Source organism: Giraffa tippelskirchi, chromosome 12 (assembly GCF_054371585.1).
Source record: "Giraffa tippelskirchi isolate mGirTip1 chromosome 12, T2T-mGirTip1v1.2.pri, whole genome shotgun sequence".
Lineage (NCBI taxonomy): Eukaryota > Metazoa > Chordata > Mammalia > Artiodactyla > Giraffidae > Giraffa > Giraffa tippelskirchi.
Genome location: NC_137286.1, coordinates 87,818,496 through 87,845,984, shown reverse-complemented (window position 1 = coordinate 87,845,984; position 27,489 = coordinate 87,818,496). Strand labels below are relative to the sequence as shown.

The window sequence follows — 27,489 nt, the reverse complement described above, 5'->3', positions numbered from 1 at the left end:
TTCCTTCTTAGTATGGTTTACTTGGCCTCTTCATTTTCCTAACCTTTTATGTTGGAGTGCCCCCAAGCTCAGAGCTTGATCTGTTTTCTTCTTTATCTTTATTTACCCCCTAGGTGATCTCATTCAACCTCAGAGCCTTAAATACCACAGTGTGGACCTCCAGACGCTGTATCCAACTGCCTACTCAGCATCTCTTAATTGGATCCCCAGTAGGCTTAACGGGTCTCAAACTGAATTCTTGCTGTCCTCTGCTACCCCCTCAAACCTGCTCTTCATCCAGTCTTCCCCATGTCTGTTAATGCCACCTCCATCCTTCCGATGACTCAGGCCAGAGCCCTTGGAGTCAACTGACTCTTCATTTTCTCACGTGCTGCAGAGCATGTCAGCAAATCCTTCCAGTGCTAATGTCAAAATCTACACAGAACCTGATGCCTTCTTGCCATCTCTGCTGCCAAGACCTTAGTGCAAACCACTGTTGTCTCTCTCCTAGATTATTGCAACAGCTCCCAGCTGGTCTCACTGACTCTGCTTTTGCTCTCTTTTAGTTCAATCAAGACAGCAGTCAAAAGGATTCTTTGAAAACATATCAGGGATTTCCTTGGCAGTCCAGTGGTTAGGACTCCATGCTTCCTCTGCATGGGACCTAGGTTCACGGTTGGGGAACTAAGATCCTGCAAGCTGTTTGACATGGCCAAAAAAAAAAGTAAAAATAAAACATATGTCAGATCCTGTAACTCCTTTTGTTAGACCACTTTCCCTGGAGTAACTTTCTGCAGGGAAAAAGTCAATTCTGGTAAAAAGCCAATCCTTTGTGTGATCAGGCCTCTCTGACCTCAACTACTACTGCTCTTTCCCTTCCTAGTTCTTGGCTTCATCATGTTGCTATGGAAAGTGACCCATGCACCTTTCCCTCGGGGCTTTTGCACTTGTTCCTTCTGCCTGGACTAAAGACTTTCTCCTAGATTCTAGCAGATGATGATGATGGTGGTGATAATTAAAACACAGGTCAAGCCTGTTTCAACATTTTGCATGATTTGTTATCAACCTTTTAGTATCATTTTTACCGTCAGTCTTCATCCAGTAGGTACCAGTAATGGTCATTATTTTTTCATCTTTCTAAAGTTTTAAATTTTTCTCTTTTTTCGTTTCAATTATAGCTGTATGCCACTTCCTTTGGGTCATTTTAGCATTCTTATGTATCTTGCACTGATTTCCAGCACTAAGGGGAATCATGTTTATAAACCTGTAATCAGTTCCATGTTTCCGTGCAAACACAGCATAGTTGTGATAGACCAGAGCTTGTAAATTAATGACCTCTGGATGAATCACAGGTTAACAGAGATGACATTTAAGTTTTTAAAATCCATGCTGATATTTAAAAAACATCACAGGATTTCCCAGAAGAATCCAGATTATTGGTTTCTCTTGAACAATTTTCATTCCTTCTGCTACTATCTTTAGATAAGGCATACATTTTCCAGAGTGTGTCGGTCCCTGCCACTACACTTGGCACATTTAGCTCAGTTTAGTTACCTCCCTGGTCTGGGGAGGCATTTGAGATTGACTCAAACCATACACAGGGAAATGTCTTAGGGATTAGAACAATCCTGTGTGCTCACTGATGCCTGCTGCTGCCACCTTGCTAGAGTAAGCGGAGTTGGTACACTTCCTCTGAAGTTTGCTTCCTCTCTCTGAATACTTACAAAACAAAAACTTATAAATTCAGTAGCTTCAGTGAATCTACCCCACCCCCCCGAAATAGTTTTGCAGAAGTTCATTCTTCCAGGCCTGTTTTTGTTTTTATTCTTAATTTTAAAAATATATTTTTTTGTTTATCTTTTTAAAGATTTTTTTTTTGAGCCATTTTTAAAGTCTTTATTGAATTTGTTTCAATATTGCTTCTGTCTCATCTTTTGGTTTTTTGGCCGAGAGGCATGTGGGGTCTTAGCTCCTCGACCAGGGATCAAACCTGTAACCCCTGCATTGGAGGGCAAAGTCTTAACCACTGGACCGCCAGGGAAGATCCTGTTTATCTTTCATTTATCCTTCATTTCTCTTGATTTACATGGGAAGGAGCAATGTGACGAGAAAGGAGATGAGGTGACAAAGGATTCTTCTCCCCCTCCTGTTCTTTTTCCTCTTACTGGTTATATAGGACTAGGAGGCCTTTGTTCTCCTTAAGAGTCCCTTGGAGAGCAAGGAGAACAGAGGCCTCCTAGTCCTTTCTAAAGGAAATCAACCCTGAATTTTCACTGGAAGCACTGATGCTGAAGCTAAAGCTCTAATATTTTGGCCACCTGATGCAAAGAGCCGACTCATTGGAAAAGACTCTGATGCTGGGAAAGATTGAGCGCAGGAGGAGAAATGAGCGACAGAGGATGAGATGGTTGGATGGCATCATCGACCCAATGGACATGAGCTTGAGCAGACTGGGGGAGATGGTGAAGGACAGGGAAGCCTGGCGTGCTTCTGTCTGTGAAGTCTCAAAGAGTCAGACACGACTGAGCGACTGAACAACAACAGGAAGCCTCTGTAAGAACCAAAACCTCACTGTATAAGCAACCAACACAGCCCTCTGGAGTGGTAGCAGGAACCACACAGCTGCTCAGGTTTAAATGTGTAACCACTGGGTCATATATTTGTCCCATTTTCTGACTAATTCATCGAAAAGAAGACTTCCACTTACTGGTTAACACGCACTCAGCCTTCATCTATGATAAGTACGAGGGCCTTCCTTGGTGGTCCAGTGGTTAAGAATCCACCTTCCAGTGCAGGCGATATGAGTTCAATCCCTGGTCGGGGAACTAAGATGCCACATACCGCAGGGCAACTAAGCCTGTGCGCCCAACTGGAGAGCCTGCATGGTGCAAGTAGGGAAAGCCCATGTGCCACAGTGAAGACCTAGCGTAGTCAAAAAATAAAAAGAAGTACGTGATCAAAGGACAATAGAAATGTCACTGAGGTTCAGTCCTGATCGCTTTGGATTGGAAGCAAAGAGGCAGGGTATGAACCGTCATGGACTAGACTACGGACTCCACAAGAACGGTGTGTCCATCTCATCCACCACTGACCTCTCAGTGTCCGGCTGAGTGCCATGCAGTAAGTAGGATGAATGAGGAAAATAGTGGATGAATTTGTTGGGATCAGTGCAGGCAGAAGCAAGTTTTCAGACTTGCCGAGCACTTCCAGGGACTTGCTGATGGAAACGGATCTTACACATTGGTGTAAATGGAAATGGATTCTTAATATTCCTATTTGGTTAAAGAGGCTTCATGTTCAGCTGTGATTTCCTTTCCCTGAGTACAGTTCTCAAAATGGACAGAATTTAAAGTGTACATGCCTTCTCTCTTATTGATACTTAACCTATACTGGGTACAGAAAAATAAAACATAGTCCTTTATTATCTAATCTATAAAGTAATAGAAATAATAAAATAGTCTTATTTAAATATAGTCCTGTACATGCCAAAAAATTGATTGAATTGGCTCTTTTCTCCCTCTCTTTTTAAAAAATTTATTTATTTTTAATTGAAGGATGATTGCTTTACAATATTGTGTTGGTTTCTGCCACGCATCAACGTGAATCAGTTGTAGACATACATATGTCCCCTCCGTCTTTAGCCTCCCTCCCACCTCCCAGCCCATCCCACCCCTCTAGGTTGTCACAGAGCCCGGGTTTGAGTTCCCTGAGTCATAGAGCAAATTCCCACTGGCGATCTATTTTACATACAGTAGTGTATCTATTTCCATGCTACTCTCTCCATTTGCCCCACCCTGCCCTTCCCCAGCTGTGTCCACAAGTCTGTTCTCCATGTCTGCGTCTCCACTGCTGCCTTGCCAATAGGTTCAACAGTACCATCTTTCTAGATTCTCCCTCTTAATGTTAAGAGGTCAGTCCTGGAGCTTCTGCTCATGTACTTCTAAGTGCTTCTTCCTGCTGCAAGGTTGACGCCATCTCATGGTTTTAGTTAGCTCTGTGGTGATGAGGCTCCAGTCTGTATCTTCTGTCTTCCCCCAGTCTCACTCTCCAGTTACGTAGCTTGCATTTTGCACAGGTGAGCTCCCCTGAGCGTTTTCAGTGTGGCCCTAATCTCCTTGTGGCCCAGTGGATTTCATTTTTGCCCTCCCTGAATGCCACATTTTTTCCAAGAGATCCCTCTTCCCTGAATTCCTTAGCTGACTGACCTCAAAGTCATCCTTGACTCATCTTATCATTTATCTTCTGTAGGTAGTCAGCCTCAGAAATATCTCTTGCTTCCGTGCCCACTGCTACCATCCAGGCCTGGCAGTTGTTGCCTCATACCTTATCGATAGCCCTGTTTCTCTAATTCTTCCTGTTTCCAGTCACTTGCCATCTATTCCTTTTGTCTGCCACCAGACTAATCTAAAATCATCAATTTCATGGTTTTACTTTATACTGCGCAAATTTCCTAAGATTCTCTTTACCTAGGTGATTTGCTTTGTGTCTTCCTTGGCATATTGTTGTACACAGCAAACACTTGCTTAATGAGTGAGTGATTGAAATCCGGAAACTGTGTCATATGAATTCACTGAAGCTATGCTGACTTTCCTTTGGCCTGGAATCCAGAGAATTAGCAGCTGATTCATATCTCTATTTAAAGAATGAAGAACTTGACTAGAAATATTTTCATGTTACAGTGCGGATAAACAGGACAAAAACTTTTTATCTGGGCCTCAGTTTCTTTACTTTAGAATAGAGTAAGGACTTCCCTGGTGGTCCAGTGGTTAAGACTCTGTGCTCCCAATGAAGGGGGCCCAGGTTCAATCCCTGGTCAGGACACTAGATCCCACATGCCTACAACTAAAGGTCCCGGCAAGTGGCAACAGCGATCCTGCTTGCCACAGCTAAGACCTGGCACATCCAAATAAAAAATAATAAATAAGTAAATGCCACTTGGGTTTGTTGAAAGTATTCAGTAAGATGTGTTATGGTACCCAGCACAGAGCCAGAGTAGATGCAAAATCAATTCCAGTTGAATTTTAATTTTAAAGATTGATTGATTGAATTAATTTGAATCAATATAATGAAATATTTAGTTACTTCATATAAATAACAATTTATGAATTCAGATTCAAGTAAAATTTGGCACTAACAGGGACCACAGTTAGTATGTGTCAACTGAATTAACTTTTGAAGTAACCCTGTGATACAGGTGGTATTTTTCTCCAATGTACATATAAGTTCAGCTAAGGAAAGAGGAAATGCCTGACTCAAGATCTGTTAGTGTACACTGGAATCAGGATTTCTCTCTAAAATTTTAAATTTCAGTCTTTTTGCTTTTCCTGTCTACCATCCTCAAATATTTTTCTTATTTGTTTTAAAATTTTGGTTATTTTTTATTTGCATTGTTAAAAGGCTCTTGGCTTTCTATCTGAATACTTGCTTCACACTTTTTCTTTTATTGTTTTCTCTGTGCATGCTCAGGCGTTCAGTCACGTTCGACTCTGTGGCCCCGTGAACTGTAGCCTGCCAGGCTCCTCTGTCCATGGGATTTTCCAAGCAAGAATACTGGAATGGGTTGCCATTCCCAACTCCAGATTCTCCAGATTGTTTTGTATATGCTTATTTAAACATTCTTGTCCTTGTATTTCTATTCTTGGTGGTTGGGAACATCTCAAACATGGTCTCAGCTGCAGTAGCAGCATACCTGTTTACAAAAGTTGAGAAAATATTGTATTTCCAGCATGAGAAGTTGAACTTAGGTAGCATACATTTCAGCCTGCATCCGTTTCAATGACTCTATTGGTGCCATACATTTCAGCCTGCATCCGTTTCAATGACTCTATTGGTGCCAATGGATGATTAAATGTCAGTGAGTATCTAGGGTGTTGTTATTCACTGAAGATGCAGAAACCTTCTGCTTTTGAAATGGTCATAGCCCATGTAATGTGCTGGATTCAACTTTTTAATACTTAGAAATATTGCAGAGATAACATTTTTATGTACTTGACATTTTGTGAAAATAAAATTTCCAGCTATGAGCAGCCTCTTCCTTTTATAATCTACCTGGCGATAAGAGCTCTCATCAGCTTTCACTGAACTGTTAACAAAAAGGAATAGTAAAATTAGCATTAAACAGGTGTAAGAGTCAGTCTTTATATGGAAGCTGCATATATAAGTTCTCTGGAAGTACTCTCATGCTTAGAGAGTATAAATTTTAGAGGTATATTTGAAACATCTAGTTACTTTTGCTCTTTGATTTAACTTTGAAATGCCATATTGTTTATAGAATCGACTTACCTTCTCACCGAAACAAATATTTATTGTATTTGTACTGTGAGCAATGAATCATGCTAGGTGCTAGGAGAAGGTGCAATTCCCGTCCTTTGGAAGCTGACGTTTCAGTTGGGAGAGGCACATAACATTCTCCGCGCTATCTGTCTATGCTGGTCCCTCTTTCTGAAATGCCCTTCGTCAATTTCTTCCCTTCCTTTGCCTGACCAGCTTCTATGCACTTTTGAAAATTCAGCCCCACATCTTCTAAGATGCCTTCCTGCCTGCTTCTATATTCCCATGTCCCTGGTACCCCGGGCACGTCTCTGTCACAGTGTTTGTCACAGGGGATGATAATTGTCAGTGTGTTTGGTAACCTCCCAGATTATAAACTCCTCCAGTTTGTGAGACTGAGTCTTTTGATCTTGTTTTCTGAGGGCTTGGCACATATTAATTTCCTAATAACAGCTGGGAGGCTTCCCAGGTGGCACAGTGGTAAAAGGATCTGCTTGCCAAGCAAGAGACATGGGTTCAATCCCTGAGTCAGGAAGATCCCCTGGAGAAGGAAATGGCTACCCACTCCAGTATTCTTGCCGGAAGAATCCCATGGACAGAGGAGCCTGACAGGCCACATCCCATGGGACTGCAAAGAGTCAGACGCAGCTGTGCCTCTGAGCGCAGCATAGCACACAACACCAACAATAATAAGAGCTTGATGAACCAGCAAAGATGCTGCAAACATATAGATAGTCATAGAGATTAATTGACAAAGGTAGTATACTGTCCGGAGAAGGCAATGGCACCCCACTCCAGTACTCTTGCCTGGAAAATCCCATGGACAGAGGAGCCTGGTAGGCTACAGTCCATGGGGTCGCTAAGAGTCGGACACGACTGAGCGACTTCATTTTCACTTTTCCCTTTCAGGCACTGGAGAAGGAAATGGCAACCCACTCCAGTGTTCTTGCCTGGAGAATCCCAGGGACAGGGGAGCCTGGTGGGCTGCCGTCTATGGGGTCGCACAGAGTCGGACATGACTGAAGTGACTTAGCAGCAGCAGCAGCAGTATACTGTCAACATAAAGAATGGGTTATAAACCCATTTTAGGAAGGGAAAAAAGAAGAGATTGATGGTCAAGGAAGGATTCTTGGATCGGGGGTCGCTCCATGAGCACGTGGCCCATGCCACGCAGGGCCCTGTGCTCAGAAGGGCTCCACGCTCTGCTGTCAGGGTCTGAAAATTCTTAATCATTTTTGAACAGAAAGACCATGTTTTCACTTTGCACTGGGGTTCATGAATTATGTAGCCAGTCTTATGTTGATTCTAGGAGAATGAGATTTATCGATACAGGAAGTGGGGCGACCAGGCAGGAAGAGGGCATGGGAGTCTGATAGACGCAGTGAGAGGTGTGCCCGGCATGTCAGGGGGTTGACAGACCAGTTGAAGGGCACCAGAGGGTTTATGGTGTTAGTAGGAGGCTTGAAAGATGGATGGAGGCTGAGTTTGGACACTGTCCTGGAAGTGATGAGTGCTGTCAGATGATTCACGAGCAGGACAGTGTTGGGAGGACAGTGTAGCTTTATGAAGAGTAATGCAGTGGTGAGAGGCAGGGTGGGTTAAGGAGAGCCAAGCAGGAAATCGTGAAGTCCTAATCCCCAATGCCCGTGAATGTCACTTTATTTAGCAATAAGCTGTTTGCAGATGATCACGTTAATATGAGGTCATTGGAGTGGGCCCTGATCCAGTATGACTGTCTCCTCATAAAAAGGGGAAATTCAGACACAGCTGGGATGTGGGTGATGCTTCTGCAAACCAAGGAAACCAAAGACTGGAGCAGCTACCAGAAGCTGGGAGAGGGGCATGGAGCGGATGGTCCCTCACAGCCCTCAGGAGGAACCAGCCTTGCTGCCATCTTGACACAGCACCATCTGGTCTCTGCTACACTGTCCAGCCTTTCCTCTTTCTTTGCACCTTCCCCACCCCTAACCCTAGCTGCCTTGCTTTTTTTTTTTTTAATACAAATGACTTAAAAAAAAAAATTTCTTTCCTTTTTTTTGGCTGCACCAAGATCTTAGTTGCGAGATATTTAGTTGCACCATGTGGACTCCTAGTTGCCACCTGTGGGATCTGATCCCCGGCCAGGGATCGGATCTGGGCCCTCTGCATTGGGAGAGCAGAGACTTAGCCACTAGACTACCAGGGAAGTCCCTACCTTGCACTCTTCACTGCGGGAATGCTCAGCTGTGTCAGGTTCTAGATGTTCCTTGCTTTCTGTCACCTACTATCTTCTGCACATGCCAGCCCCTTGTGGTCAGAGTACCTTTCTGCCTCTCCTTTCCATTTCATCCTTTAAAACTCAGCTTAGCCCTCTTCACTTTATTTATTCAACAAATATTTTTGAAATGCCAAGTGTAGTGTTTAGAAGTTAACAAGACAAATCCAGCCCTTGGCCTCATGGGACTCCCAGTCTAGTAGGAGAGACCAATATCAAATGAGGCAACAGTAGACAGGCAACATCAGCAGAATGTGGAAGGCATTAAATAGATGGATTGTGGAAAGTGCCTGAGCACATAAGACAAAGTTGGACCCCAAGCTTGTCATGAGAGGACATGAAGGAATTCGAAGGCTACTGTAGGCTCTCAGCAAAGCTCAGGCCTCTGAGGTGCCATGTATCTTTGAAGGCAGGGGTGCAGGAAAGAGCTGTCAGACAGGAGGGCTGGTAGAAAGCTTATATAAGGATCAGCAAGACAATCCTCACCCCATCCTGACCCCTACCTTGCTATTAAAAAAAGGGAGATTCAAAGAAAGAGCTTTGGGTTATTTTTAAAAATGATGGAAGAAATAAAATATTCAATAGAAGTTTTGAAGAAAAGGTTAAAAAACTTCCCTGACTGTAGAACAGAAAAGATCAAGGGACAGAAAATTAGACGATCAATTCAGGAAGCCCAACACCCAAATAAAACTAATCCCAAGGAAAAAGAACATCAAAAAAGTAAGGAAAGAAAATAAGAGAGAAAGAAGGAGGGAAAAACTTCCCAGAACTGAAATATTTGAATTTCCGAATTAAGAGACCACTGAGTCCCTAGCACAGTGGATGGAAATGGACCCACTTTAAGACATGTCATAAAGTGTTGCAATGTCAGGCATATAGTAAAACCCTTAAATATTTCCAGAAAGAAAGAAAAAATGATATACAAGGGTCATGTCCTTGTGGGCATGGTCCTAAGGTTGGCAGACCTCTCAACAGCCAGCACTGGAACAGTGTCTTCAGAATTTTGAAAGAAAATAATTGTGTGGACTTCCAAGAACAAAGGTAGATTGCGTATGTTTTCAGCTATAAAACATCTCCAGAAGTTTCTGTCCCATGAAGTCTTCCTCGGGAAGCTAACTAAAGGATGTGCTAATGAAGAGAAGGAAGTAGAACAAGAAAGTGGAAGGTCTGTGGTCCAGAAACAGAGGATCCAACGCAGAGGAAGAAGGGTATTCCCAGGATGATGGTGAATGGAAGATTCTAGATGGCAGCTGGACAGCAGGACCAGACAGCAAAACAGAAGACTCTTGGAAGGACCTCTCCAGGAGGAAAGAAAAGAGGACTGGGTCCATTTTTTTGGTTTTTCATATTGTGTTTTAGCTCTGTTGGAGAGTTTGGTACAGAATTAATAACAGACGCATAGAAGTCAAACAGATGGAAAAGAAAAGATACAAGAAAGGAAGTATAAACATTTTGTTCTACAGAACTCGGCTATGAATATTTACATAGGCGTTGTTAAAACTGCACATTGAAGGTGTCATAACCTTTAAGATCTTGTTGTAGAGAATAGTGGGAAGGCTGAGGTGTACACACAGTGTGAGGGTTAAATCTTCACCTCCCAAGTAAGAAGTTAAAAAAATATATCGAACCTGAACAAGCAAGACATAGTATAAGCAAAGCACCAGGAAATATGAAGTGGCAGAGAGATAGCCAAACTGTTGAAAATAATTGTTTCGGTGGAATGGGAGTCAGAGGTAGAGAAGAAGTGTGTCAGGAGACCAGTGTTTCATTATAAACCAGGAGGTAATATTTGACTTCTAAAACTATGCACATGTATTATGTTATTAAAAAATTGAAACTTATGTCCACACAAAAGACATGTACACAAATGTCCATAGCAACATTATTCATAATATCCAAAATGTGGAAGAAATTCAAATGTCTATCAGTTAATAAATGAATAAATAAAATGTGGTATCTCCTTAGGGGCTTCCCTGGTGGCTCAGATGGTAAAGAATCCGCCTGCAATGCAGGAGACCCAGGTTCAATCCCTGGGTCAGGAAGATCCCCTTGGAGAAGGAATGGCTCCCCACTATAGTATTCTTGCCTGGAGAATTCCATGGATAGAGGAGACTGGTGGGCTACATACAGCCCATGGGGTTTTGAGGAGTCAGACACGACTGAATAGCTGACATGACATATCCATACAGTGGATATTATTCTCTCATAGGAAGGAATGAAGTACCCATACAAATATGAATGAACCTTAAACACATTCTGCTAAGCAAAAGAAGCAAGTCACTAAAGACCACATATTGTATGATTTCATTCGTATGATATGTCCATAACAGAGAAATCTGTTGGTGCAAATAATACAATAATAGCTGGCAGTTTGGGAGGTGGGTTTAATGGGGAATAACTGCTGATGGTACAAGGTGTCTTTTGGGGGTGATGAAAATGTTCTGGAAGCACATAGTGTGATGTTGCCCAACTCTGTCAGTATACTAAAAATCCCTGAATTTCACTTTTAAAAGATGAGTTTTACGGTATGTGAATGATATCTCAAAAGAGCCATTATTAAAAAAGAAGAATTGGGTTGCATGAGGATAGAGCTGGAAGATAATATTTTTACTAAATAATTTATTTCATCTTTTGCATTTTGAGCCCTGTGAAGATCTTATTAATCAAGAAAATAATTTTTAATTTAAATGAATAGTATTTCAAACATGATGAAAGAGAGTATCCTAATCAACACTCACATATTCAACACTTACTTTTGCCAAGTCTCAATGTTTTACTGTGGACATAGTTGGATTCTTCTGCCTGCCTTCCCACTGTCCCCCTAAGTTGCCAGAGGTAACTATGTTCTTGAACTGGTATCTATCATTACTTAGACGTATTTTTATTATAACACCCACATATACAGAGACATCCAAAAACCACACTGTAATAGTTCTTTAAAAGGTATAGAAATATATGGGTATTATTCTGCAATTTTGCTTTCCACCACCTTTATATTTTCAAGATTTTGTGTTGCTTTGGCAATCTAGTTCTACTTTACTCATTTTCCCTGCTAGACACTATACTGAACTGCAATTTATTCACTCTCCTGTTACTTTCATATTTTTGCTATCAAGCAAAAGTGCAGTAAACATTTATTCACTACTTCATCTCATTCCATAACTGAGCCAGTAAAGACCTGCCTGTAATTAAGCTTCCGTTTGCATGCACGCTGAGTTGCTTCATCACTTCAGTCATGCCCAACTCTCTAACCCTCTGGACTGTAGCCCCCCAGGCTCCTCTGTCCATGGGATTCTCCAGGCAAGAATACTGGAGTAGGTTGCCATTCTCGTCTCCAAGGAATCTTCCTGACCCAGGGATCAAACCCACATCTCTTGCATCTCCTGCACTGACAGGTGGATTCTTTACTGCTAGCGCCACTGAGCTTATGTTTGGAAGGAGACAATACGCTTAATTTAAAAAGCTATATTTTAGAAGGTATTAAATCTGTAGAAGCTATAGAGGAGAGTGAGGGTGATTGAAAATGATAAGAGTAGGAGTACACTTTTAAATGGTTGGGGAAGAAGTCCAAGTCATCTCTTTTAAAAAATATTTATTAATTTAAATGTTTATTTGGCTATGCCAGGTCTTAGTTGCATCAGGTGGGATCTTCATTGCCGCCTACGGGATCTTTAGTTGCAACATATGGGTTCTAGTTTCCAGACCAGGGATTGAACTCAGGCCCCCTGCATTGGGAGCATGGAGTCTTAGACACTGGACTTACAGGAAAGTTCCCACATCATCCATTTCTGTGTTAAGGCTGCCTAGTAAACAACCTCCAAATCTCAATTGTTTACAGCAAGGAACCTAGGTTCCTGGGTCAGCTGGGACGACCCTGCTTCAGAACACGGGTCAGCTGGGATTGGCCTGGGCTGTGCATTGGGTTCAGGTTCACTTCAAGCATCTCCTCCTTCCCTTTGAACAAAGATGTGGTTTTCTCAGGGCTTCCCTGGTGGCTCAGTGGTAAAGAATCTGCCCGCAATGCAGGAGACGTGGGGTTCGAATCCTGGATCAGGAAGATCCCATGGTGGAGGGCGTGGCAACCCACTCCAGTGTTCTTGCCTGGGGAATCCCATGGACAGAGGAGCCTGGTGGGCTACAGTCCACAGGGATGCAAAAAGCCAGACATGACTGAAATGACTGAGGACGCACGCACACTTGTGGTTTTCTCATAGTCGGTGGACTCAGAAGTACAGGAGACCAAGTCGAATCATGGAAGCACATTCAAGACCTCTGTTTACGTTTTTTCTGCTAACAATCAAAAGCTCAGACAAGTTGCATGAAACAAGCCCAGGTGGAAGGAGAGCATCCTGTACCAGCCTGGGTGGGAGGTCCTGAGTCATCTCAGACCAAAGATGTCAGTGTATAATTCTACAGTGGAGAGGTAGTATAGATTTGGAAACTATGATTTTAAAAAATTGAAGGAAAATTAAAAATAATACCTAATTCATAGGCTTTTTGTGAGGAATAAATAAAATAATGTATGTGAACGATCTAGTCCAGAAAGTGAAAGTGTTAGTCGCTGAGTCATCTCCAACTCTTTGCATCCCATCCATGGACTGTAGCCCACCAGACTCCCCTGTCCATGGAATTCCCCAGCCAAGAATAGTGGAGTGGGTAGCCATTCCCTTCTCCTTGGGCTCTTCCTGACCTAGGGAATGAACCCAGGTCTCCTGCAGATTTTTTTTTTTTTTTTTTACCGTCTGAGCCACCAGGGAATCCAAGTCCAGAGCCTGGTCTAAATAGTAAAGACTAGTTAACACTTACACAGCATTTCCTATGTGCCACACGCTCTTCCAAGTTCTCTGTGTGCATCAGTTGACCTCACCCTCACAGCAACATACCAAACACACTATTCTTATCCCCACCTTCTAGATGAAAAACAGTAAATAATTTGCCCAAGGTCACACAACTAATACAGCTGTGCATGCTCGGTTGCTAAGTCATGTCTGGCTCTTTGTGACCCCAAGAGCTAGAGCCCTCCAGGTTCCTCTGTCCATGGGATTTTTCAAGACAAGAATACTGGAGTGGATTGCCATTTCCTTCTCCAATACAGCAGTAGAGCTGAGGTTTGACAGCCAGAGAAGTGGGCCAGCATCTTTCCTCCTAGTCTTTATTCTGCATGCCTCCCAGACCCCGAGTCTGGGCTGGTGCTGTGTATCCCCACAGGCACCCTGCTTTTCTTCTGTCGTGGTTCCAAGTACCACTGCAAGGTCACTGGTCTGCATCCTTGACTACAGTGGACATTCTGCAAAGATGGAGATTATGTTCATCTTAATTACTCTTATGCCCTGGGCGTCAAATATCAGGGGCCGGGGAGGGGCAGTGGGGTGAGGTAGAGGTGTTGTCCCCTTTGATCAATTCCCACAGTGTGTGAAGGGCAAATGGAGAAATCATAAGCAGTTAAAGATGCTCGAAAAACACAAGATAATTGATGGAGCAATGTATCTAAACAGAAGATACAAGTTTAAGATTAAAATGCAGAACTATTGACCTTGAAAAGAGAGATGACACCTCCCCCTCTAAGAATGAAAGTGAAGGAGAAGGTGGGTCTTGTGGGAGTCGAGGAGGCTGGAGAAAGAAGTTCACACCTGATGATTTGGGTATCATCTCAGTCAACAAGGGGCAGGAATCTTGGGTCAGGAAAGGATGCAGGAGGGTAGAATGAGAGATTGAGACAAGAGACGAGAATCTCTGTGGTCTAACTTTGGGGTTCTGTGATTTCTTTGATACTATGATAAATAGTATGATGAAGCCAGAAAAAAAGCCCATATACACAAAATCATGCATAAAATGCTTGGAGTCTGTGAACCCCAGTTTGAGGATGCTTGCTGTCAGGAAGGAATGAAATTGAACAAAAGTATGTCTAAGAAGTAATTCAAAGGCAAGCAGCTTGAATTTATAGCATTTCAACTTTGTTTCTGGGACTTTCTACAGCAACGTTCAGTGGCCGGAGCACAGCAGCTGATGTTTTAGGGACTGAAGCTGGGAGCATCCCGGGTGGAATACAGGAGGGAGGGCAGCAGGAGTAGAGGGAAGGCAAAGCACAGGCTAGGGGGGTGGCGGAGGTGGGAGGACAGGGGTGTGGATGGTGGGGTAGGACGTGGGCGGGGTCCTCTCTGAGTGCAGGCCATCAGTGGGGCATGATCTACAGAAAGTGAAAATGAAAGTCGCTCAGCATCAGTGGGGCATGATCTGCAGAAAGTGAAAGTCGCTCAGTCGTGTCCAACTATTTTCGGCCCCATGGACTGTACAGTCCATGGAATCCTCCAGGCCAAAATACCGGAATGGGTAGCCTTTCCCTTCTCCAGGAGATCTTCCCAACCCAGGGACCGAACCTAGGTCTCTCACATTGCAGGTGGATTCTTTACCAGCTAAGCCACAAGGGAAGCCCAAGAATACTGGAGTGGGTAGCCTATCCCTTCTCCAGGGGATCTTCCCAACCCAGGGATTGAATCGGGGTCTCCTGCATTGCAGGCGGATTCTTTACCAACTGAGCTATCAGGGAAGCCCCTAGGAATAATAAAACCCAGATGGGTCTACTGTTCATTAGCATGCTGCACAAGCAATTCTAAACACTGACAGATATAAAATACTCCTCTGAAAAAGTTTGGTTTAACACCTAAACAATTGTCTGCCTCCACTGGGTAGCCTGGTGCTGCTGGGAGGCAGATGGTGAGATTATGTTTGAAGGAGTGGCCCAGGATGTGGGTGAGGCGGTGGTGGTTGGCTGAGGTGGGGCCAGGGCTTAGCCAGTGCTCGCGTGGAGGGTTCCTGCAGGTGGGTGGTTGCAAGCAGCACAATTCAATGGCTTTCATCTCCTAGAATCTAGACGTCGCCTGGAATCCGATGTGTGTGTGTTTTTTTTTTTTTTTTTGACCTAAATCAGCTGCTAGGCATAACCACACGTTTCACCCTCTTCCAACATCATCTCTGCTGACATCTGCCTCTGCCTCAGTGTTCCACTGCCTTTTCACCTCTTTCATGGATGGCATTTACTGACTTACATGTTTTTCTCCTCCAGACTGTGTGCTCCTTGAGAGCTGTGGTTGTGTCTTACTCGTTTCTGCATCACCAGTGCTGCCAGACAGGCACTCAGACACCCACTGAAGCCATGCCCCAGTGTGCGCTTCCTTTAGATCCCTCGGAGGTCTGATGACCAGGCTCCAGGAGACACAGGAGAGCAGAGGGCTGCTCGCCTCTCTGGGAAATGAGATGAGTCTCTGTTCTTCTTTATGAAATGTTACTGTCACTCCTCCATTCCATCCTGAAACCTCATGGCATGCAGACTAGGGAGATCCACAGCGATCTCACATATTTTCATCCTTTAGGACCATCCAGACATTATCTGTGCCGCTGCATGGATGGCCCATGATCGACCCACCAGAGTGGAAACCACCAGCATTTGGCTGCTCCGTAGGGTGATCAGTCCTGTCATAGTGATGCATGGATGTGTCTCTGGTGTCCTGAAAGAATTTAGGTGCCTCTTGAACCCCCACCCCCTGCACTGTATTACTTGGAAGTAAGGATGCAATGGAGAAAATGAGGTCCAGTTCACCCCCTCAGTCTTCCCTGGGAAGTCACAAGAGGGTTGACGGTTCTCTGTGAGGTGAACCACTTCTAGAACGGGCTGAATCTCCACCATCTCCTCCTGTTCTTCTGCCCACCCTCTCCCCAGAGATGGCCCCTGTAGGGTTCTGACCAAGACATGGTCACACCATTGGTGAATGGAGTAGATAGAGATACCGGAAGGGCTTGATCTGACATTTGAGGTCAGAAGCAAGAACTTTCTAGAGGGGAAATCAAAGAAGCAAAAGAAGTATAAGGGCAGCCCCCACCCCGCACCAACCAGAGTACCCACTGTTGGGAGTCCCAGACCCCTTACAAATACAGAAACTTACTGAAAGATCAAAACATCTTCAACTCACTATCAGCTGGAGCAGAGCCTCAGATTTTCATTCCTCCATAGCAGGCTGGTCGCTGGAGCTACACAGGCTCCAGGCAGCATGGAGACAGGCCGTGAGTAATGTTCCGTCATACATGCATGACTCAGGATGCTACACAACCTTCATAACCAGTGTTTAGGCTTCTTGAGCATTGAGCACTTCCCTTTGAAGATAAAAATTAGCCCTCAGGACAGGCAGTCAGGGTTTTGGCATAGAGTTGAGTTTTTTTATTCTTTTGCTGATTTTATAAAACGTATATTCAGAAAATAAACCTGGTCTGTAGGATGAATTTGTGTGCTCAGTCATGTCCCGATCTTTGTGACCCCATGGACTGTAGCCCCGCCAGGCTCCTCTGTCTATGGGATTTTCCTGGCAAGAATACTGGATGGGGTTGCCATTTCCTCCTCCAGGGCATCTTCCCTGACCCAGGGATCAAACCTGCATCTCTTGCATCATCCTGCATTGACAGGTGGATTCTTTACTGCTGAGCTACTTGGGGAGCCTAGGAAGGAATTTAGCCAACCCACTGAACCTAGTCACTGCCACAGGTGCTCTTGGTAGGAAACATCTAAATAATTGAAATCTTTAACTGGGTTAAAGAGATCCCTGGTACATAGGTGTTCTATAAATAAAAGAATGAGTAAATAATATATCTTTCTTTTCCAGCTCTTCCCCTTAAAGAGATCTTTTTGTTTTGTTCGCACCAATGAGATCATTGTTCAGGACTCTTAAGAGGGGTTTGGTTTCGCCTGGGGCGGAGCTTTCCCAAGGAAATCCCTTGTAGCTGGTTTTGGGGACACCACCACCTCTTCCTTTGGCTCTTTCATTGAAAATAAATAATTTGTTTATCTCTGCTGTCAGAAGCTAAGCACCAGAGCATTGCATTCTCAGTTAGGGTCAGAGCGAAAAGTCAAGGTAGTTACCTGAAATCAAACAGATTTCGGTAGCCCAGAGTCTACAAGCCAGCTAGAGGAGAAAGAAAGGGAAGGAGAGAGAAAAATGCTTATAAAGAGGAAGTGGTAAGAGGCTTCTGAATTTCAGTGTGACCTGTCAGGTGATTTTTGTGGGGGAGGGGACATGAGAAAAAAAAAACACGTTAAGTAAAATGTCCTTATAAAGACAAAATCTATTTCTTTCCTGGCCGATGATTTGTCATTCTAACCACTTCCTGCCTTGTGACCACACACCCACGGTTAACAAAGTTGTTCTCCAGATCAGAAAGAAGGGGTTTTCTGGTCACACGCCAGCAACACTGAGAACAGTTTGGCTACCAGGTAAATTTTCTCTCTGTCTTTTTTTTGCCGTTTCTGAGCGCTTACGAGGTTCTGCTTGTCAGGCAGTTCTTGTTCTGTGGATTGTGGACTCTGCTTTCGGGTGACTAGAGATCTGAGCACCTGCCACCCTTGCCCCCCATGAGCGCTACCCCCACCCAGGTTGAACAGCTCAGCAAAGCTGCAGCCACCCTGTGTGGCCGCCCAGAGGGGGAACCCCCTGCTTTTGCTCTCGGGGGTGACTTCTTCAGCTATCTGCAGTTATCACTCCCCCAAAAAAGCTATGTTTTTGTTTTTGTTTTTCCCTTTTGAAAACCTTTTTATTTTGTGTTGTCGTTCAGTTGCGCAGTCCTGTGCTCAGTCTGCGACCCCATGGACTGCGGCACGCCCGGCCTCCCTGTGCTTCACCGTCTCCCGGAGCCTTGCTCAAACTCACGTCCCGGTGCTTGTCATACTTTGTATTGGGGTATAGCCAATTAACACTGTTGTGATAGTTTCCGGTGAACAGGGAAGGGACTCAGGCTTACATATACATGTATCCATTCTCCCCCAAACCTCCCTCCCATTCAGGCTGCCACATAACACTGAACAGAATTCCCTATGCTATACTATATAGCACATGATTTTTTTTTTTTCATTTTAAAACCAACCAAACCATGTTCTGATTTATTTCTATTGCTTTATTTCAGGGAGGCTGTTTACTGTGACTTTATCTACTTTCAGATGTTCTCAGGAAAGTGGATATTGATCATTTAGATAGAACTGCTCATTGGCCTGTTGGGGATAGTTTAATTTTAGCTCCTGTGGTTCTGTTTTTCTAAAAAGGAAAAGACTTCTTTAAGGTACTTTAGTGGATATATTAACATCTTGAGTCCTATGTTACTGAGTGTGACACTGGTGGTTTGAGTGATTTTTGGCGCCGACGGTTTTTAATGGGTGTTCTTAGTAGCCACATGGAACTACAGGCTACCTCTTCTCCATTTATTCTCTAAAAATAAAAGCAATTTGTGTTGCTTAATTGTACTGCTTTGTAGAATTGTCTGAACTACTTGATATCCTTATAACCATACAAATGACTGTTAAATTATGGAGGAAGGGCTTCTGTCTGCAATAGAAATTCTTATAAAGTTGCTATGGGATATTTATTCCAGAAACTTTGTTGAAACTTAGTCTTTGAAACTTGTAACATCAGCCTTGATTAATTATCATTATTCAACAATGTTAAGAACCATTGACAAATGATAAACATAAAAGCCATTCAAGTTGCAAATGGATTCATTTATCAGCATACTTATCAAAACCTAATTTTTCTTAATTAAGTATGTGCTAAGTTGCTTCAGTCGTGTCCGACTCTTTGCAACTCCGTGGACTGTAGCCCACCAGGCTCCTCTGTCCATAGGATTCTCCAGGTAAGAATACTGGAGTGGGTTGCCATGCCTTCCTCCAGGGAATCTTCCCAACCCAGGGATCACACTCATGTCTGTTATGTCTCCCGCATTGGCAGGTGGGTTCTTTACCACTAGAGCCACCTGGGAAGCCCACTTAAGTATAGCAACTTGTTTTCTAAAATTACCTCCTCAGGACAACTTTAAAAACTATCATTAAAACAAAGGTGATTTATCCACACACATCTTGATTTTGAATTTGCATAAATTTATCATAATTGATTTCTAGTAAATAAAATGGTTTAAAGAACATCTTTGCACAGACAAATTTGAATGGAATTAACGACTTACCTGTAAATGTGAATTTCTGAAGTTGTGAAATGTGATCATCAATATTGTTTGACACATCTCACTTGAATAGTTTTAAACTAGCAGAAATGTGGAGTTGAGGGAGAAGGATTGAACCCCAAAAAGAACAGATTAAAAATATACTGTGTCATGTTTTAAGTAAAAATATTGATGAGAAAAAAATGAATTAGGATGCAAAATTATGTCAGTATTTTCTTTACATTGGGAGGAAGTGAAAATGGAATCAAGTTTAGATTGTTAAAGCATCAATCTGATATGTTATAAAATACCATTTCTCTTCATTCTCATTTACCCCCAGTAATATCAGGGAAGAATGTTCTGGATCCTGCCCTTTGAACAACACTGCTGAGGTGGGACATTTTATTAGCTATCCCAAAGATGTTTCTCTTGTCACGTTTTAAATTTTGTCTCCTTCATAGATTATGCCTTGAAGCAATCTGTAATTTGGGGAACAGTTTCAGTATTTTAACACCATTTCTAATTCCCAGGTGGCTCAGTGGGAAAGTACCCACCTGCCAATGAAAGAGGCGCAGGTTCGATCTTTGGGTCGGCAAGAACCCCTGGAGGAGGAAATGGTAACCCACTCCAGTGTTCTGTCCAGAATCCCATGGGCAGAGGAGTCTGGCGGGCTGTAGTCCACGGGGTCACAAAAGAGTTGGACATGATTCAGTGACTAAACAACAAGCTAATTCTTTTGCTGAACCCTTTGGGAAATGGGAGACCAACAAGTAACGTTCTCATTCAAATATATTTATTTAAATTAGAGAGGACAAAGAAAGTAGTAATAACACTTACTATTGATAAGTACTTACTGAGTAAGCCACTCTTTATGCATGACTTCATTTAATTCTCCTCTTCCCCCCCCCCCCACCTAGCTGCCTTCAGAGATGAGGAGTGGGCTTAGTTGTTGAAGGAAGTGGCCCAGGTCACTGGGCAGTCGGAGGTGGGGAGGGGCTGTGAGAAGCCAGGATTTCAGGCTCCATCCTGCCGCTCTGGAAGCATCTGTGTATTCCAGGTCCTCTCTTCCACACCAGCATCTTTTCCCCAGATGTAGATCGAGATAGGCTTTTAGTTCTGAGGCTGACTGAGGAGATCTTGGCATTCATGATTTGAAGAGAGAGAGAAAGAAGAAAAGAAAAAAAAATTGCCGTAAACCCAGAAACATTTTCATGAGCAAGAGAGAGCATTGTGGGTTTCATGTAATAGTAGAATGAAGAAGTGTTCTCTCTTAATGAGTGCATAATTTTACTCAAGAGTTGTGTGCCTCCACCGACCTGCCTCAACCACTTCCCCAACCTCATTTCTTTGTCGCTTCCTTCTGCTCTAGCTTCCACCCACTGTCTTCTTACTCCCCCGACACTCACCCACGTTCTAAGTGCGCAAGACCACAAGCCACCAGAAAGTTCCATGCCCTTTTCACTTCTTTTCACTCCAGTTGTTTTTCCAAGTGCTTTCTTCTTCATATAAAAACCTCTGTTCGTTTTTTAAGGCTAATTTCAAGAAACGTGTCCTTTTGCAGGTCTTTCCTACTGGTTCCTGCCCCACCTTCCTTGCCTCCGCTGTTTCTTCTGTGTTTGTTTGTGTAATGCTCTAAGTAGGGCAGTAATCATATTGTTTTCAAGTCCTTAATTTGCTGACAGCCTGAGCTCCTGCTCTGTGTCTCCTGGCACGTAGTAAGTGCTCATGGTGTTTATTCAGTTTTTCTCAGTTCCTTAGAAATGCATGGAAGTCTTTTTTTTTTAATTTCACTTGTTAATTTAATATTTACTGAGTTCCCCCAGTGGCTGCTATGCAAGAAGATATAACAACAGTATAGTATTTTACATTCTAACATGCTTCCTTTTTGTCAAAGCACTATTCTTCATTTGAGAGCACTAAATGGACATTGACTTCAAGGAATTGAAGAAACTGTCCAATGGCTATAGCCAACGGGCAAAATCAATCTCATTATTTTAGTTTAAACACATTAATTGAGCTAAAACTTAGCTACCCATACCAAAATTGTGTACCTGATCGTAAGCATATTTGATGACCAAGAACACAGGAACAGGTATCATTGACTTTTCCTTATTCTCTTTGCACTCTTTTCAGAAAATTCTCTTGGCAACTTCTCCTTGTTACCAAAAGAACAAAGGCCTCTCTGTGTGTATAGGAGAGATGGCAAATGAATATTAAAAAAAATCAAGTTTGGTAAAATAAAACTAAGGAATTTTCTCATAAGATTATATTTATGAAGAGTCAAAAATCTGTGAAGATTATAAAGTCTAATGACTTTATGACATAGATTTTATAGCAAAATGACATTATTTATTTATTGTACTTTTCACAGAAAAATCATATGTTTTATCCTTCCTTGGTTTTAAATTTGGCTACTTAAAAAAAAAAAGCTTTTTATTTTATATTGGCGTATAGCCAGTTAACAATGCTGTGGCAGTTTCAGGTGGACAGCAAAGGGACTCGGCCATACACATACATGTATCCATTCTCCCCCAAACTCCCCTCCCACCCAGGCTGCCAAAGTGACATTTAGATTCATCTAAATGCCTTCTTTAGATTTTTTTGTTTATTTGTTTGCTAGCTTTACCAACTCACAGATACCAGCCAATGATTCTATTCCATCTGCCTATTGAATCCTGAAGAAATAAAAATTAGATTGAGTCCACCAAAATATAAAACTAGTCAGTGTCTGCAGTTTGCTGCAGTTTCAAGTTTCCCTATTTTGCCAGATGGCAACGCACTTCTTAAATCAAAAGATTTCGTGTTTCTCGTTGTTCTCATTTTGAAGTTCTAAGAAGTTACCACTTGATCAGATGTTCATCTTCTAGGGGCATCGCCCTCCAGCTGCTGCGAACACTGAGTTCCCCGGATGGCCATTCCCCCTTGCTTTCCTCAGTTCCTCCTGATTCAACTTCCTTATGCTATTGACTGTTTCCCTTGTTTTGTTTGTCAATTTCAGTCATTACATCAGTCTTTCCAGTAATTTCATAATTGTTCCGTCTTATAAGATACTGCCAACAGCAGAAAGGGAACAAAGAATTTCAGTTCATTACCCTCATACTAACAGCTAAGCCTTCTATAGCACTATTTTGAATTGTTTTTCTAAGTGTTGTACCATATTAATACATTTAGTCATCCCAGCCATCCTGTGAGGTAGGTACTGGTGTTAGCTTCATGTATGAAAGCAGGTTAATGCTTTCAAATATTTGATATTACTTTACTTTTCTACAATTGAATCAATTTTGTATCAACTGCTAAATTCCAGGGGAAACCTCCTGGAATAAACAGGTAGCAGACCATGATGGTTATTTGTGCCTAGACCTTTGAATTGCACTCGAGTAATAATAATGTATCCCAGATAAATGCATCTGTATTATTAATTGTTTTTTTTTTAAAGACTGTTCTTTGTCAACATCATCAGTATTTACTCAGTCCCTCTTTGCTCTTGACTGTTTTGTTTTTAGCAACTTATAGACCAGAGCCTAGGTCACAAAATATCTCTACCCCTAAAGCTTTGAAAAGTTCTCAGTCATAGAAGGATAGAATACTTTAGCCAAGTGGCATTCCCATTTTCTAACTATTGTGATTGATAGACATGAATAAATTAAACAAGTTTGCATTTATACCCAAGTACACAATCTTTCACAGTTTTAGGACACCTATATTTGGCCATAACTATATAATTATAGATATACCAAGCACACATATCTATAATTATATAGTAATGGCCAAATATAGATGTCCTAAAACTGCAAAAGAATGAGAGATTGTTTTAATTGTGAGCTGAAGAATAGAGGTAAAAAGTGACCCACTTACTGAGTTAAAATGAGTTTGGCTCAACTTCAGAGCCACGCCTGCCTCAGCCCCACTTTAAGTTATAAGGAGGTTTGTTTCTCCAATATGGTCGGTTGTTTTTTCTGGCGGAAGGAAAAGCTAAGATGTCAAATTGAGGAACCTGCAAAGAAAGCCACAGTTTTGTGGCTGCAACATTGATTCTTGTTTTAGGCTAGCACCAGTTCCATGGACTGATGGACACACTCTCATGCTCTCTCTGTCTGTCTGTCTGTATTATCTCCCTCTCCCCCACCACCAACACCTGTCTCTCTCTCTCTCTCTCTCTCTCTCTCTCTCTCTCTCTCTCATATGCACACACACACACACACCCTCTTGACTGGCTGAGCTAAAATGGAAAAGAAATTATGGATTACGTTCTCCACAGGCAGAAAAGCCAAGACACCAAATTTGACAGACAAATTAACACTGCGTGTGAATTGCAATCTCCCAAATAATTTATGTTCCTTTTTTTTTTTTCTGGTTGTACTTTCGAGAGGGAAGTAAATGAATGAACTAATTACTTTACAATTCAATAATAGCCTGCAGTTGGATCCCTCAGTCTGGTAGTTGTCACCAGTGTTTATCCAAACTGTAGATCCAAATGAATGAAGACAAAAGGTGCACAAATGCATTTGTATAGTATCTGCATCCTCTTCGCTTTCGCCGTTCCTCGGGCAAAATTTCGAACTAGAATTGCATCTTTGTTAACCTCAGGTGTCACATTTTAAAGTGTGGATCCTTTGCATGTCCTTGATGTCATCTGCTCCCATTACCTTCACCAGGAGGGCCAGATCAGAAAGAAGAGTGAAATATACATTCCTTATGGAGAAAGCTACATCATGGAAGCAAAGAGACAGTGAGAAGGAAATGAGGAACATGTATGCAGTTTTGCATATTGTGCCCCCTTTCTTCATCTTGAAGACGTGGATGAACTTTCCCTTCATTTCCCATGCTGTGTAACATTAAAAAAAATCTCCCTTTGACAAGATGGACTATCATGGGCACCTTTGAGGACTTTTTTCAGATTTTTTCCCTTCCTTCATTGTCTTTTGAGATTTTTCACCAAAATATCCTTGAGTCCCTGTTTCTTTCCTGTGACCATGGAAGTAGACTGTTGGGACACTTAATCTGTCTGGTGATTGAGTATAATGTATGTAATATAAATGGATTAAATATCATATATAATGTCATTTTTTTTTAAAGCTTGTGAGTCTCAGTATCTACAGTTTCTGTGCATGAGACAAATAAGCATGGTATAAAAAGCAAGCAAATTTGCAGGCAAATTTGGATTCCCTTTTCTAATTTTTTACTAAATGTGGAAGCTGAGCAGGTCTCTTAAGCTTGGTTTCCTCATCTGCAAAATAGAGGGAAGTACTGTCTATTCCCTTCCTCTGCTCTTGGGTCCATTTCCTCTTCCGTTTCCCCAGTTCATCAGTCTGTGTTTACATCTCACTCTGCCATACTCACCATCGATGCCAACTCGCGTGTGTGCGTGCTCTGTCATGTCTGACCCTTTGCAACCCCAAGGACTGTAGTCCGTCAGGCTCCTTTGTCTATGGCATTTTCCAGGCAAGAATACTGGAGCAGTTGCCATTTCCTCCTCCAGGGGATCTTCCCCACCCAGGGATCAAAGCTGCATCTCTTGCACTGGCAGGTAGATTCCTTACCACTGAGCCCCCTGGGAGTCCCCACTGACTTGTTGAGCCCTTACTGTTTGTGGGGCATCATGCTAAGCACTTGACAAGTATTTGCTTTTATATTTCTACACAAAAACTGCCTAAGATCGATGTTATCATCATCTTATAATAGATGACCAACTGAGGTTTGGGGAGAGTTACGTCCAAGATCACACAGCTGGTCAGAGCCGAGATGGACACCTTGCCTCTTTCCCATTTTAATATTCACAGTTTCTTAAATGTGTAAACCTTGTCTGTTTTCTTTGCATTGTATTTTCTAACATGATCCACTGGCTGCTTTCTAAGAAGTCTAAGTTTTCCTTTCTGTGATTGAATATACAATGATTATTCCTAATTTTCTATCAGGCAGAGATCCCAACTCTTTTGATGGGTCTCCTGGGATACCAAACATAATTGACAAACAAATAAATAAATGCTTGAGGATTCAATGGTACAAAGTCCTTAAAATAAGAGTTAGGAAGGGATTCAACTAGGCTGTTTAGTTATTTAAAATTTTGACAAAAGAAATGTGACAGCATATCCAATGAGTAAACTAGAACTGGTAAATATTTGCCCCCTGAACTGTGGCTTCCAACAAAGTGAAGATAAGTATAGTCCATCATACAAATACAAATTTCTGCCTCAATTTACCTGTAACTCCTCATTTTCTTTTTTATGAGAATGAGCTTGTCAATAGAGATTCCTAAAGGACTACTCCAAGGATCCCATAGAAAATGAGATTGCCTTATTGACAATAAATAGAAGCTTCAGTTGTCGGCCCTAGTACACGATTGTCAACTGCACATTGTTTTAATGTTTTTCCAAAAAATGCCTGGATAATTCAGGAGTGAATAAGAGATAGAGACAGAAAAAAGGCCAACAGAATCAGCCCCCAAGCATCGGTATGCCTGAGAGTGAGGAGTTGTAGGCCAGTGGTCTTCATCACAGATACTCAGAGATCTCTTCTTGTTTCATGACTCACAATGAATGTGGTCAGGCTTTTCTTAAGATTGCTGTATATTTTCCCGCTCTGGCCACACTTCCTCAACTGTTAGAAGGTACTTTCCATGACTGTATCTCAGGCAAGACTGAGCCCAGAGCCCCTTGACCACTCAGCGTGAGATCAGTCAATACTGTTGCTGTTGGCTTCTGGTTGGTATCATCTACTAATTCCGCAGTTGCTTTTGAAACTAACTTCAAGGACTCTGGAGGAGAGAAGTGGTACAGGAGCCAGAGTAAGCTAAGATCATTTGAAGATAAAGCATAAGTGTGAAATCTAGATTTACACCCACCCACACACATAACAATTAAGTGTGAATTTTAGTGACTCTACGTAATATTTCATACAATTTATAATGGAAATTGGGTTTGTTCCCCAAGATAATTTTGTAAGGGAAGTTCTGGTTCTTTTTTCTTTTTCTCCTTCTTCCCTCCCTCCCTCTGCCCTTTCCTCCCTTCCTTTCTTCCTCCTTCACCAAGCACTGTTGTATACAGTTGAAACACTTTGTCTTGTTTTATTCTAACAGCTCTATGGATGAGCACTGTGACTACATTATTATTTTTATGGGAATGTAATTGCTTTACAATGTTGTGTTAGCCTCTTCTGTACAATAGAGTGAATCAGCTATAGTTATTTAGTTAGTTCAGTTGCTCAGTTGTGTCCAACTCTTTGCAGCCCCATGGACTGCAGCACGCCAGGCCTCCCTGTCCATCACCAACTCCTGGAGTCTACTCAAACTCATGTCCATTAAGTCGGTGATGCCATCCAACCAGCTCATCCTCTGTCGTCCCCTTCTCCTCCCGCCTTCGATCTTTCCCAGCATCAGGGTCTTTTCAGATGAGTCAGTTCTTCACATCAGGTGGCCAAAGTATTGGAGTTTCAGCTTCAGCATCAGTCCTTCCAGTGAACACCCAGGACTGCTTTCCTTTAGGATGGACCGGTTGGATCTCCTTGCAGTCCAAGGGACTCTCAAGAGTCTTCTCCAACACCACAGTTCAAAGGCATCAATTCTTTGGCGCTCAGCTTTCTTTATAGTCCAACTCCCACATCCATACATGACTACTGGAAAAACCATAGCTTTGACTAGATAGACTTTTGTTGGTAAAGTAATGTCTCTGCTTTTTAATATGCTGTCTAGGTTGGTCATAGCTTATCTTCCAAGGAGTAAGCATCTTTTAATTTCATGGCTGCAGTCACCATCTGCAGTGATTTTGGAGCCCAAGAAAAGAAAGTCTGTCACTGTTTGCATTGTTTCCCCATCTATTTCCCATGAAGTGATGGGACCAGATGCCATGATCTTCGTTTTCTGAATGTTGAGTTTTAAGCCAACTTTTTCACTCTCCTCTTTCACTTTCATCAAGAGGCTCTTTAGTTCCTCTTCACTTTCTGCCATAAAGGTGGTGTCATCTGCATATCTGAGGATATTGATATTTCTCCTGGCAATCTTGATTCCAGCTTGTGCTTCCTCC

General features: G+C 42.4%; 1 protein-coding gene across 7 annotated transcripts in view; it reads left to right on the top strand.

The window, feature by feature from the left end:
- LCP1 (lymphocyte cytosolic protein 1) overlaps positions 1-27,489 on the top strand; it is a 90,309-nt gene that overhangs the window by 13,935 nt on the left and 48,885 nt on the right. For 2 of the 7 annotated variants that reach the window (XM_081547403.1, XM_081547401.1), the window contains exon 1: positions 17,700-17,762. The exons of 3 other annotated variants lie outside the window; for them this stretch is intronic. The gene's annotated coding sequence lies outside the window, so the exon portion shown is untranslated. Of the gene's footprint in view, positions 1-17,699; positions 19,169-19,811; positions 19,864-27,489 lie in introns of those variants that run through there. 2 more of the 7 variants (XM_081547404.1, XM_081547407.1) reach the window with 2 other exon arrangements.